General features: G+C 33.2%; 1 pseudogene; it reads right to left on the minus strand.

Moving 5' to 3' along the window:
* Nucleotides 1-8342: 8342 nt before the first annotated feature.
* Nucleotides 8343-11927, minus strand: LOC120156221 (annotated as a pseudogene).
* Nucleotides 11928-14704: the final 2777 nt, after the last annotated feature.

Raw genomic sequence — 14704 nt, forward strand, 5'->3', positions numbered from 1 at the left:
CCGGGAATAAATGACCTCTCATGGCTTAAAGCAATTATTTATCACTCCAACTGAAACGAGGAGATATTACTATTTTCTGTCTTAAAAATTAATATCGACTAGAGTGAAAACGATAATATCTAATGATTTCCAATCGAGAATAAACGACCTCTTATACCTTAAAGCAGTTATTTATTACTCCAACTGAAATGAAGAGATATTACTATTCTCATATCGATTCAAGTGTTATTATTTTAAAAAAACATTGGGGAAAACATGCAAAAAATAAAGCAAATTAAAAACATATATCAAACAAATATAATTATTTATTTATTTTACCAATATTTAATGAGAATAAGGATAATCAATTATTTAAATACCTCGAGATGAGACCTTATATTCGATCTAACAATCTTTTCCCAGTGAATTTAATTAGAAGAACATGATATTTTCTCAATCCCCGAATTTTAAAATAGGTTTGATTTAATTTGTGTAACTAAATGGGATATACTTTCTTTTTAAAATTATCGAAAGTAACTTTCTTATACGTTAAGATAGTCACTTTACGACAATATTAAAATGAATGAATATTACCCTTAGTCAATTTATTTCGAGTCGAGTTAAGAGATGTTTATGAGGGTATCATGCAAAATTAATTAAGGACTAAAATGAACTAACATGTAAGCAACATGCACAAATTAAAATAAAATAAAAATAGGACTAAAATATTAACAATCAAACCATCATGTCAAAATTAAAATTAAAAAAAGTACAAAACTGACTAAAATGAGCATGCTTAATATTGAGTGCTAAAATTACAAAGAATCAAAATAAATAAAACATGGGGACTATTAAAATAAATAAAATTGCATGGCCAAATTAAAATAAATAAAAAAATATATTCTGGTTTGAAATATAAACATGTAGAAACTAAAGAGGCTATTTCCTAAATATTGGTTTTTTTCCTAGCCTAAACATGCATTCAAAATAAAAAAGGGAAATTACTAAATCAGCCCATAAGCATTTAAAAAAATTAAACAATCACTACGCATGACCAAAATACAAAAACCACGCATAAATATGAGGGACTAAACAAAAAATAATCCTAAAAATATATAACATGCATAAAAGTGGGTAAATTACAAAAACAGCCCCTACAGATGACTAAAATGCAAAAACATGCTAAAGTTGCGGGACTAAACAATAATTAAACTAAAAATATATAACATGCATAAGAAACATGTAAATTATAAAATCGGTCCCTACATATGACCATTTTGCAAAAACAAGCATAACTTAGGGGGACATAAGTGCAATTTCCCTTAAACTTTTCTATAAATACATTTTCTTTTTTTTTAATTCTTTTATTTTTCGCTTCGCCCTAAAAAGTCGACCCCCTTGCCAGCCGTTTGGCTGCCTTTGGTGACCGCTGGCCACCATATTTTACTCGGAGATCCACCTTGACCCCCTCGTCTCATATATGGTTTTCGTGAAGAGGGCTCCATCGTCGTGAAAATGGTCGAGACCCTTCGGCTTTCCCGAGCTCTGATCGCCACCGTCCGCTGTTGGATCCATTTCGAATTATGTTGTTCTCCTCCATTGGGCGCTCCTCCTCACCTTTCGGATCTACGAGCCGACCCTCTTAGCACCGGAGAGTAACTCGGCCGAAAGGTAACTCTACTCTCTTCTCTTCTTTTTTTTCTTTGTTTTTAGAAAAAAACGTATTTCGAATAAGAAAAAAAAGAATATTCTAGAATTTTTTTGTTTTTTTTATTTTCTTTCCGAAAAAAACCGAGAGTCTTTACATTGTGGTTGTTGGATTTTATATCCATTACACGTAAAATAACATTAAAAAACATTGATTTGATCTCTGCTTCTATTTGTGGTATGTTGGTTGATGATTAGTGGCACTGGCAGTGGCAGGGGCTGGTGCAAAGGCTACTGTGGTAGGGCTAGGATTAGGATTGGGTTGCTTGGGTATTTTTTTGGGTCGGATTTGCTTGTAATTGGGCCCGGGTCTTGAGTTGTAACTGGGCTCGGTTTGGGTTTGTAAAGCTTAAAAAGAAAAAAGTAATAATAATAAATAATAATAAATAATAATAATAATATTAAAAATGGGATGAAAAAAGTGTCGACGCATGTTATTTGGATCCATTGTTTTGTCTTCTTGTTCCTTGTTGGATTTGGCATTCTTCAATCTCAATCTTTGTAAATTGAATTTTAGTTTGTATAAGTGAGATTACCAGTTTCATTTTATCTCTCGATGTCTACCTTCTCACTTTTCTCTGAACTTGTGGTGTTATTATTTGTTATCGGGAATTGGAAATCTTTTATTATTCTTGAAATACAACATGAGTCCTTGAAAGAAGGCAAATGGAGCGACGATGTCTGAAAAAGAAGTAGGGAGAAGATGAACAACAATGGGGATGAGAAGAAAACCTAGTAAAAATAGATAAACTGAAATGTTTTCCCTAAACTAATTTAAATTTACAGAAAGACTCATAATCAATATTTTGTCTAAAGTGTAGGGGTTCAAATAAAAATTAAATCGTTTCACTAAGACCACGTCATCAAACTAACGACATTCAACGTCTAAGTGACCGAAACTTAATAAAACGATAACATAAGTGACTACAACTTAATAAAACGATAATGTAAGTGACCAAAACTTATGTTTTTAAAATTTAGTGAGCAAAAGTGTACAAATATAAAAGGAAAGCTTAAACCACATATTATCTATATGGAAATGATGTAATTGTAATTTTATATATTTACCGTGTCACGTCAGCAAATCGTTAAAAGTTTAAAGACCATTAACTTTCAGTGACAACATCTTAATTAAAACGAAACAAAAGTATTCAAATCTTATGTTTTTTTTAATTTAGTGAGGAAAAAATTATAAAACTCAAACGAAAGTTACCATTTATTTAATCTACCCAAATTTCATTGTAAAAAAGAGTGCAAATCTTTGAAATACTAAAGTGAATATGCATTCCTATGGTTTCGAGAGAAACCCCACAAAGGACAGGTGTGTGGTGTTAGCATGATTTATCTTTCATTTCCCTTCAAATTGTCCTTTGAATTTTGGTCTTAACCAGATTTTGATCAGACATTAACTCTCAATGCTCTAATTTGTTTTCAGCATCTATTTTTCCATTGGCCAAAGCTTAAGCTGTCTAAGCAAGATCCCTCCTCTGGGAATTATCAAACAGGAATGCACCGAGAGAATACGGTTATACACATGGAAATCTCAAATTCCAACATAATTTAAATATTTTTATTTTTATTTTTATTTTTTTATCAATAATTAAATTTTAAATCCCTAAATCTCTAATATATCTTTCTAAATTCTTACTTCTAACCTAAAATATACATGCGCCTCTATTACCAAAGCTACTCTCCTTTTAGCAAGATATACTTTATCCTACAGTTAGTTGGATGTCCATTGATTCAACCAAATATTTTCTTGTGTAAAACGTATAAATGGTGTCGATTATAGGATATTGTTTTGTTGAGTCTTCAGATTATTAAAAGTTGTAAAATGACCACTCAACGATTCATATGTTTTCGTTAAAAAATTAATGGTTGTCTGAGCTGGACGTTAATCTATTGATCGAGATATGAATAATTGAGTGACCATTTTGTAACTTTTATTAGTCAAATGACTCAACAAAATAATGCCTTATAGTCCGGGTCATTTTGTAACTCTAAAAAATTAGAAACTTAACAAAACAATACCCTATAATCAAAGATTATTTATATACTTTATCTTATTTTCTTTATAAATTCATTTTTTATACTGATAGTGAAATTTTAGAAACTGTGGTTAATTATTGTTTTATTATATCTTTTAGGTTATCGTATATTGGACACCTATCCCTCTTTAACATGCACAACTAACCTTGAAAAATATACCTCTAGTATATGATCTAATTTGGATTACAGGCGTACGAATCAAACAACTTAATGTTTAAACGACAGTTTCTAATTTGGACTTATTCCATATTAATAAAAAATAATAATTTGGAACACAGATGATAATTGATTTTGAATCTTATCTAGTGGTCATGAAAGTAAAATTTATTAAAACTTAATGTTCCAATTGTTTAATATGCACGCAAAAAGAATCCTATAGAAAGAAGAAAAAACTACTACTAAAACGACATACTGAGACAATGACTACTCCTAAATTAGATCATACAGCACTCATGTTTGCATATTACAGGACATTAAGATTATTTGATGTACTCATCTTTAATTTATGATAAATTTGAATTCAAATCTCGACATTTATAATATTTTTTATATTTTTAAATGAAGGTTTCTTTTGTTATTTTTTTTTTAAATTGATCGTGAAAAATGAAAAGTTGAAAACAAAAGTTTGTAGGTTAGGAAAAGTGTGAATAATTAGGGTAGAAAGAGTAGTAAGTGGATGAATTGGTGCCACGAAAATGAAGGTGGAAGGCATAAATGTTCACTTTCGGATAGTGTGCTCCTAAGTTTCCCCATTATGTTTTCCTTTTCAGAGCATTATTTAGTGAAAGAAAGCGACCAGCACTTGTAAAAGCCCAAATTACTGGCACGTGATTCGAGTGATTCGTATATTTTTATCGTATTCCTGTTATTTTTGTGTATCATGTTTTTTAGTACAATTGTCTTAGTTTTTATTTTACTATAATATACTCTTGCTATTCCTTGAGGTCCCAGATTTAAGTATCATGTATGTTAAGAATATGAAAATTCAATATCAAATGATTGGTTATCTTTGAACATATGTTATATTGTACTTATATCATATTAATAAAAAATTATATTATAGTGTTGAACCCATTAAGTGGACTCAGTTGTAAAAGAGAATGTTGTTTTCTCAAAATTCTTAGGCTCGAGTAGTTGCATCTGCAGAGTGTGTTGTCAATTGATTAAGAAAATTATGAACAAATAATTTATTATAATCATCTCATACTATTAAAAAAAGTTATATTATAGTGTTGGTTTCCTTAAAAAAATATTTGACATTCTTTCCTCTATTAAAGATTGTTCACCTTGGAAGTTCAATGAGGTTATGAGTACAATTGAATGAAGATGGCATTCGATCATTTATATTTGAGTTAATTGCATCATGTCTCAAAATTATGATCCTCATTTTAAATTGATCTTTAAATTTTTGAATATTCTAATTTAATTCCTAAAGTATAACTTTCATTCTAAGTTAGTCATTAAACTTTTTAACATTCTAGTTTCATCCCCAAACCATTATCCTCGTTCTAAATTGTTCCCAAACTTTTGAATATTTTAGTTTTATCCCGAAGTCATCCAAATATGTAATTAGTTTCAAGCATAATTTAACCTAATTTTTTCAAACATATAATAATATAACTTGACCTAACGATTTTATTAACAAATGACGTGATTAGTATATACATATAGCTTGGAATGAAATTGAAATGTTCAAAAAGTTTTGGGTTAATTTAGAATGAAGGTCATAGTTTGATGGTGAAAATGAAATGTTCAAAAGTTTGAGGACTAAGTTAGAATGATAATAATAGTTTCAGATGAAATTATAATATTTAAAAATTTAAAGACTAATTTAGAATAAAAATCATAATTGAATGACATGTGATACAATTAACTCTTTATATTTCCAAGGATTGTAGTGATATATGAGACGTCACGTGACATATAGTTATCTTCTATTGTTAGACTCTACCTTGTCTCTCTCTTTAGAGTGCAACGTTTGAAATTCTCTCCGAACCAATCTCGTGATGCTCTCGTCATAGGCCATCGTCATTAATAATCCACGTTGCCTATCCCACTATTAGAATGCAACATGTTGGAAATGAATACTACAAAATCACACTCTTAACACTACATGAAAAATTTAAAATATAATTTGTAAAAGATCAACTGAAATTGTGTTGTGGTGAAAGTCACTACCTTAGAAATAAATTCGCTCTGATGTATATAATCGCCACGATAGGCGGATCGTCCCCCGAGGTTAACACGGTAGCTCCGAGAATTTGTACATCCAAAATCAAAGTAGACTACCGGTGATACTGCTCTTCTTATAGAAGTAGAGAGAAGAAGCTCAAAAAACCTTTGAATGTTTAGAGAGGATTCGTGAATGTTGAGTGAGTTGAGAAACTAACATTGATTCTCTATTTATAGGCCGAGCTGTGGGACAAAATTGTCCAAGCAAAAAATTAGATATAAATCTGATTTAATTTTCGAATTTAATCTCTGTTGAAAATATTGTCATAAAACCAATGAATCTTGCCCCAAAACAATCCAGATTCGTGATATAATTTCCCGTCGTTTATAACTCATGTAATTACTCTTGTAACTCATGTAATTATTGTTGTAACTCTTATAACTAACACAATAAACAACTATAAAAGCTAAAATATTATCTTGATACATCCAATGTGTCACAGATATAATTTCAAAAATTGACTGTTATGATTCTAATTTTACAAAAATCAAACGACAACATCTATTATCCTCTGAAAATTTGAATCAAATAGAACACTGTGCAGCCTATAAATATTATAGTAAAATTCTTTCACATTCTTTATTTGCTCAGAAAATTTATACTAATTTTCTCCAAAATGATAATATCCGTGCAAATGTGTCAAAGACACATATAAATACCCATGCCAATGGTATTTCCCACTCAATGTGGGAAAGTGTCGGAGCATTACCAATACTACATGCACTCAAGTAATTAAAGAATTAATTTAATATCACTTATCAGAAAATTTTTCTTCTTTTTTAAAAGACATGATTAATAGGTAGTGCAACACTTCTATTTATAAATTATTGACAGATTAAATTATCTAAGTCCAAAATTGAAATGACATAAAACTATATTTTAACTAAAAATAAATGAAGGCAACTTATATAAGGATCTATTAAATATTTAAACAAAAATAAGATATGTTTATTTTGCCTAACTTCAAAGTTGATAGAAACCTAGTAAGTAATTAAACTAAAAAAAATTAGGGGATAAAAATTGATTTAACTAACTTCAAAGCTTATAAGAATTAAATAAATAATTAACTTTGAATCTTTAATTTAACTAATATAATTATTAATTGATCAGAAATTCAAATAACAATATTTTAAAAATCATAATCACTCTAATAATAAAATTCAACTACAAGTATGTTTTCTATTAATTATATGCTCTTTTGAAGAACTAATTAAATTTTGACAACTTAGTTGTGGGGGATCAAACATCAATTCTTCACACACATTATGTGTTGGTTTAACAAAAAAAGTTGCCCTATTTATTGTCCCACTTTTAGATGCTTTACTTATGACATATTGACAACATGGAACATGCAAAAACAATCCCTTATCTACAAGGTAAAATTTATTGGTCACAATTTGTTTAGAATCATGCTTCATTGCTCGTTCCTTCAATCAAGTTTTTGTCTATCTTAGGAATCCATTAATATTAGGTGTAAAATTAAATTAACTTTGCATTGTTTTCACAAAATTTATCTACACGAGATGAGAGGTTAAATTCAATATTTCAAGATTCTCACAGAGTTGAACATGATACCTTGAGATTCTCTATGCCTAAACAATTATGTTATAGATAAATATAACAAAGAACAAAATTTCAAAAAATAACAAGCATATTTTTGGATAAACTACTCGTTTAGTATCCTGATTATCACTTTTATTTTGTTTTGGTTATCCAACTATTTTTTATTTTAAAATCATACATAACGTTCAATTTTGATTTTATTTTGGTCACTCACTGTTAAAAAATTAAAAGAACTACTGATGTGGCATTTTATTTTTTTCAATAATAACATGATATTATCTTATGGTTAGACATCAACATCATCGTTAATTTTTTAAAGGCGCATAACCAAAACTAAACGTTATGTATGATTTTAAAATAAAAAATAGTTGGGGACCAAAATAGAATAAAAGTGATCATTAGATTATTAAACGTGTAGTTTAGCATATATATATATATATTTGCAATGGATGAAAATGGCAATAATTAGAATAGTGTAAGTGAAAGGTATCCGCATAATGCATCACCATCGAATTTCCTCAAGTTGGAAAATCTGTTTGACTAAAATGAGTTTTTGCCCTCTTTTTTGCCCATTTTTCAAATTGAATATAACAAAATAGAAAGCTGTTTTCCTTTACTTAGTAGAGAAAGTATTCTAGAGGAAGAATTAAAATGGTCCAATAAAATTTTCATTTTTCCACAAAATAAAATTATTATTTTCATTAATTTTGTATATTATGATGGTAAAATAGTAGAAAATAACCTCAAACTTTATCCTTTATTTAAAACGATCCCTTATGCTTTTTTCTCAATTGGATAAGTACAATTACAATCAAAATATGAGAACTACAAATACAAAAAAAAAATAAGAATAAACATAACATGACATAGTCAGATGAAAACTAAACTAAATTTATATAATTAAACGAAACTTCATAATCCAACATGAGAGGGGCCATGCCCCACAAAATTGTTGGTTTTTAATACAATTTTATGTCTACAAATTTGAATATGAGTAAAAATTAAGCATTTGTCCTCAATTTTTTTGTTTAAATATTTTTAGGTGTTTATACAATTTGCCCCTTTAAGATTCAATCTTTACTTTGTCCCAGTGTGGATCCACACAAAACGATGGATGGGAACACACACATACACAAACTAAATGATAAAACTCTTGTTTAAATAAAATAAAAATATAAGGGTTGATTTAAGAAAATCAAAATAATTCAAGGATTCTTTTTAATATCTTAGCCAAAGAAAAAAATATAAAAAGTATTTACTATTGATTATCATTGTATGTAAAATACAACAACAACAACAACAAAACCCTATTCCCATATATAATGGGGTAAGGGGGAGGTAGAGTAGTAGGCTGCCCCCAACGCATGGTTGAGAGCAACTTTCGTGGAAGACCTCCGGCAGTTAGAAAATTAAAAATAAAGATAAAATGCAATGCATGTATAAATAAATAAATAAATAAATACATATTTGAACAGTCTTCATATACAGTCTTCATATGCGCTTCTGTAATGGGAAGTAATCCCTGCTAATAAATCAATGCATAATAATCTTTGCATATAGACAGAAACGTAAGACCCGACTAAAATTAAAAAGATGAAACATGAAGAGAATGATACACAGAAGTCAACGATAGCAAGCTACTTGAAGGAATAAAGTCAAATGGGTTAAAACCTAAACTAAGGCAACACTAATCCACTACCCTAGTTCTAAGCCTTCATTAATTCCAATGACAGAAACGTATAAAAAGTAGAAGTCATAGAAATTACAACAAAGGCATTAAAAGAAGACATAAATGTTACACCATATGGATGTGACCCGCACTAGTCGGCTACCCTGGTCTTAAGTCTCCATACTTTCCTATCAGAGGTCATGTCCTCGGTAAGGGCTAAATCCTACAAATCAGATCTCAAGCAGTCTTCCTACTTCCGCCTTGGTCGTCCTCTCCTTCTGGCACCGTCGACTGTAATCGACTCTACCCTCCTAACCGCATCCGACGGTTGTCGCCTAAGGACATGCCCAAATCATCGTAGTCTTCCATCCCCCAATTTTTCGGATACAGGCACCACCCCCAAGGACATCCTAATAGCAGAGTTTGGTGTCATGTCCCACACAGTCCTACCACATGCCCATCGAAGCATTCTCATTTCTACGGCCTCCATCCTCCTTACGTGATCCTTCTTGATTGCCCAACATTCTGATCCATACAGTAGCGCTGGTCTTATTGTCATTCTATAAAATTTTCCCTTAAGTTTTTTAGGCACCTTCATGTCACACAAAACTCCAGTAGCATCCTCCACTTTAGCCATCTCGCCTTTATACGGTGTGTAACGTCATCATCTACACCCCCATCCTTATATATCATAGACCCTAGGTACTTGAAACAATCCTTTGAGGGGAGAACGTGTCCTTCTATGCATACTTCTACATCTTCATCATTTTGGTTCCCACTGAAGTTTGAACATAAATACTTTGTCTTTTCAATATTGATCCTTAGACCTTTTTCTTCCAAAGCAGTCTTCCAGGTAGCCAATCTGCTATTCAGCTCAGTTTTTGTTTCAGCAACTAGGACAATGTCGTCAGCGAAAAGCATACACCATGGAACATCGTCTGGTGTCGCACAATAGATGTCGTCCATAATCAAGGCGAAGATGTAAGGGTTAAGAGCCGACCCCTGGTGGAGTTCGATTTCCACCGGGATGTAAGGGCTAAGAGCCGACCCCTGGTGGAGTTTGATTTCCACCGGGAATGCCTTGGTGTCGCCAACTGTAGTCCTGACGACGCCAGTGTCACCAATTGTTCCGCCGCCCAATCTCCACCGTGCAACACCATGTATGTTCCAATCCCACCAATCAGCCCGTATGCTATTGAATATGTCAATGGCATCAATATCAATGTCACAAAAGCAGGGATTGCCTCTCTCATATCATCCCACTCTATCTCCACCACCGCTCTCATCATCAGCACTCCCACCAATATCAACGGCAACCCCACCGCCTACGCTGGTATCGATGCCAGAAGTAACCCGCCACAGTTAGAGCCGTTAACCACGTCTGTCCCCTTCTCGTATCCCTGTCGACGATTCGATGAATGTCGTCACCGATGATGTCCCGAGCAATGATCCCATGATGATCGACATTGTGTCTAACATGAAGGCAAAATACTGACCCTCGAAATTGCCTCTCTGATTGGTGAAACCCGCGAATCGGGCCATGGAATATAATGTATCGGTTGTGTCCAATATGTCAACATATAGGAACGTGATCAAAGCCTCCCAAAAGTAACCTTTATCCATGCTGTTAAAACTCAATGCCCCGGCTGTGCTTTCGATTAAGTGAACGTCGACGACTTTCTTGAAATACTTGTGTGCCGAATTTTCAGCAGCCGTGTTCGGAAATGCCGTCACGTTAGAGTCGCGAAACCAAGAAATCGTAGTCACAAATAGTATACCATAAATCATAGCACCCTTAATGTTTTTCACTAAACAATAAGTTATAATCACAAAGCCGACGATTCCAAGCCATAATGTGGGACTTTCCATTCTGTCACGTAAACAAAAAATGTCAGCTGAGATGGTACCCCCGGGTATTGGAGTGGCGCTTCCATTAGCCGCCGCGAAAACAGGGGTGACAGAAACCCGAGATGAACTCGGGCACCCACCGAGAGTCACAAGGGTAGATGGATTATACCCGATTAACCCAATTCCTTGATTATTTTGTAACCCGATAAATGTGAGAAAAAGCCCTATACCTGCGGACGAACTGATCCGAACCGGTTTAGGTATCAACTTAGCTAACTTGGCCCGGAACCCAATTGCTGAAATGAACAAAAAATTAAGCCTTCAAGGAAAACTGCCGCTAAAGCACTTTTATAAGAGACATTACCCGACCCGTGAAACCCGACAACGGTGTAAGCAAAGTACGCATTTGTCCCCATACCTAAGCCAAAGGGGCAAATTCGCGAAAATACCCATAATTAAACAGCCAATGAGAGAAGAAGCAACAGTGGCGACTATGAGATCTTTATGTACTTTCTCCAAACACGACACGTAACCTGGGTTGACCATGTCGAATTTGCATTAAGAATCGGGCTGGATGACTGGGAGACTCGACCCCGTGCAGTTGGTTAAAGGAACGAAAGGGTCGGACCACAGGGGAACGCAGTCGGAGACGCCGCAAGGACCGCCTGAGTCGGCGAGGATGGAAGCGTTGACGGCCAAGATGTAAGCCATGGTGAGAAAAGTGGTGGCGCCGGCACGTAACTCGGTGGTGAAAGTCGAGTTCCGTTCAGGTAACTTGAAACGTTTCTCGACCCGGCTATTGGCTACGGCTGAGTTGAGCCGAGTCAGGAAATTTTTGGTTGGTGGGCGAGGTTCCATAACCATGGCTAAATGAAAAAGAAAGAAAGTAAGAAGAAAAGAGTATGCTTATATAAAGATATATATAAATATTTGCCCAAAAAATGGCGAAATTTTATGGGAAAACTTTTTGGGCAAAAGATAAGGCAAAAGGGAAGAGTTTATGTAGGAAGAAAGTAAGAAGAAGGGATCTTTTCTTATTAGGGAATTAGAGAATCTGATAATTAATTTGCAGAAGAAACCGATAAATTATGTGCACCATGCCATGATGATGATCATCACCTAACTTTTCAATTTTCAGACTTTTTTTATTATGTTTAAGATAAGATTCATTACCATATTGTATTTAAAAAATAGTTACTATATATCTCTTAATAATTTCTATTTAACTAATAAAAAATAATATCTATGATGTATTATAAATTATTTAAAGGGTAATTAACATTATATGCTATTAAAATTTAGTTTTTGTACCGAGTTTGTCATTGAATTATAAATTGTTACGATCGTAGCATTAAACTTTAATTTTACATGTTGCTATAAACTAGATCATTAATCCATCAATAGCTAGATTACATGACAACAAGGTATTGATGTGCAAACTAAGAATTAGTTTTTATTCTCTCACAATCTTCATGAACGTTTAGATTTTTCATTATTTTTAATTATTATTAAAGAAAATATCACTCTTTAATGTCTTTTGTGCCATCCTAGACACTAGACCTGACAAATTTAACTCGAATCTGATTACCTGAATCATACTCGAAATAGACCCGAATATGATGACACAAAAATATTGAGGTTTAATTATTATATTAAAGTAAATTAATTTAACGACTAATTTGTGAGTTTTTGAAATAAAATGCTAGTATTCAAGTTTCCAAGAAATCTTAGGGACTTGAACCCAGATTTTACTCACCATGGTTAGCTGTTTTGTACTTGAAAAAAAATAAAAGGTTCAACGATGTTGAACTCGTGACCTACTACTACAATAATAGTGGATACTCATACCTCTACTAATTAGACAAAGGTAATGTTGATAATCAACTATTCTATTAAACTATCATATTGTAGATGCTTATTTTGTTCGGGGGTTTCATTCAAGTTTGGTTTGAGTTTATATATATATATATATATTATTATAATTAGTTATTTGTATATGTTATAGTATTACTAGTTATATAAGGATTAATTATTAGTTATTATTACTAAGTTGTGCATGCGTCTATCTATATATATATATCTCTATCTATCTCTATATATATATATATTATCATTAGTTAGATATATTATTAGTTATTAATATTAATTATGAGTCTTTCTCTCTCCATATATATTATTTATACACATATATTATAGTATTGTTATTACGAATATATATTTCAGAAATTATATTATTATATATGTTTGTATAATGTGTATATGATTATAATTGAATATATATACATAAGTTAAAATTTAAAACAAATGGTTAACTTTTATTAATTTTATTTGTAGGCCCAAGTTACATAAACTAACTAAAAGAAGCCCAAAAGTTACAAGGCTAAATGACCCAACAATTGGGACCCAAAAAAGCAGCAATCCAATTGGTTGGAAGCCCTAAACATCAACCCAATAAAGCAGGGTTTTGGAAGGGAGCTCCCAGCGTCGCCAGCTATTGACCGTTCGATTTGAAAAAATCGAAAGGCCCAAATTTGTCAAATTTAGGGTTTTGTATCCCAATGAGACCTCATCAGCTGCCATCAACGAATCTGACCGTCTTAATCCCGCGCGGGGATGCACACACATCGTTTCAGCAGCCTCACGCGTCCGTGGGCCACGCTGCCACCATCGCAGACCTCCTCGTCTGTGCCAGCAACAGCTTGTTCCCTACCACATTTCCTCTACCATGACAGTGGCAGCGGGGCAGAGCCTCCCCACGAGAGAGGACAAACAGCTATGGAGGGAGCCCTTCTCTTGACTGTTAAATCATCCATGCAGACCAAATCGACGGATGGCTCCTCTTCTCCTCTCTACCGCATGCAAAACAACCAAAAACAAAAGGACATTAGAAAGAATTAAAAAAAATAGAAAGGCATTATTCTTTTCTATTATCATTAACACGATAGCATAACAGGAAAGGGGTGTGCCATTTTTTCGCAGGAGCAACACAAAAACCCAAAAGGATCATCCATCCTTTATCATCAAGCAATAACACGAAACGAAAAAGGAGATCCTTTTCATCCATCAGCAACAAAAAAACAACCAAAATAACCAAGAGAACAAAAAAAACATAGAGTTTCTTTTATGAGCGTAGAGCCCAGTACCCAAAAGAAACAAACAACCCCAAAGAGAAAAACACTCACATTTCCAGTCCGAAAAGCTTCGTCAGCGTTGCTCAGAATCACAACTCCATTGAGGCGGAGGTAAACCCTTCGTTCCCTAGTCTTTGTTGAGTGGTTTCGGGGTTATGGGGACTTTTTTCATGAGGGTTTGAGCCTTGGGGTTTTGGGTTTTCAAGAAAAAAAATTTAGAGCATTGCGGCTCCTCGTCAGAACCCCCTTGGCAGTGGGGGGCCTTGGTGGCCGCTCGGTTTCGTCGGGTTCATCAAAGGAGCAAAGCAAACAAAATATAAAGAGAAGAGATAAAGGCTGAGAGGAGGAGAGAACGAAGCTGAGGGGAGAGTGATTAGGGAAAAAATGAATGATTCAAATAGGGCTAGGGTTTAATTTTTACCCAAAGTACCATATATATATATAAATTGCCAAAACGGCAGCGTTTAGGGCCTAGGGTAGCCCGTATCTGAGCACATGAGATATTTTAGGTAGTGCTCCGTCCAA

This window comes from Hibiscus syriacus, unplaced genomic scaffold, assembly GCF_006381635.1.
Source record: "Hibiscus syriacus cultivar Baekdansim isolate YM2019G1 unplaced genomic scaffold, ASM638163v2 tig00111213_pilon, whole genome shotgun sequence".
NCBI classification, from domain to species: Eukaryota; Viridiplantae; Streptophyta; class Magnoliopsida; order Malvales; family Malvaceae; genus Hibiscus; species Hibiscus syriacus.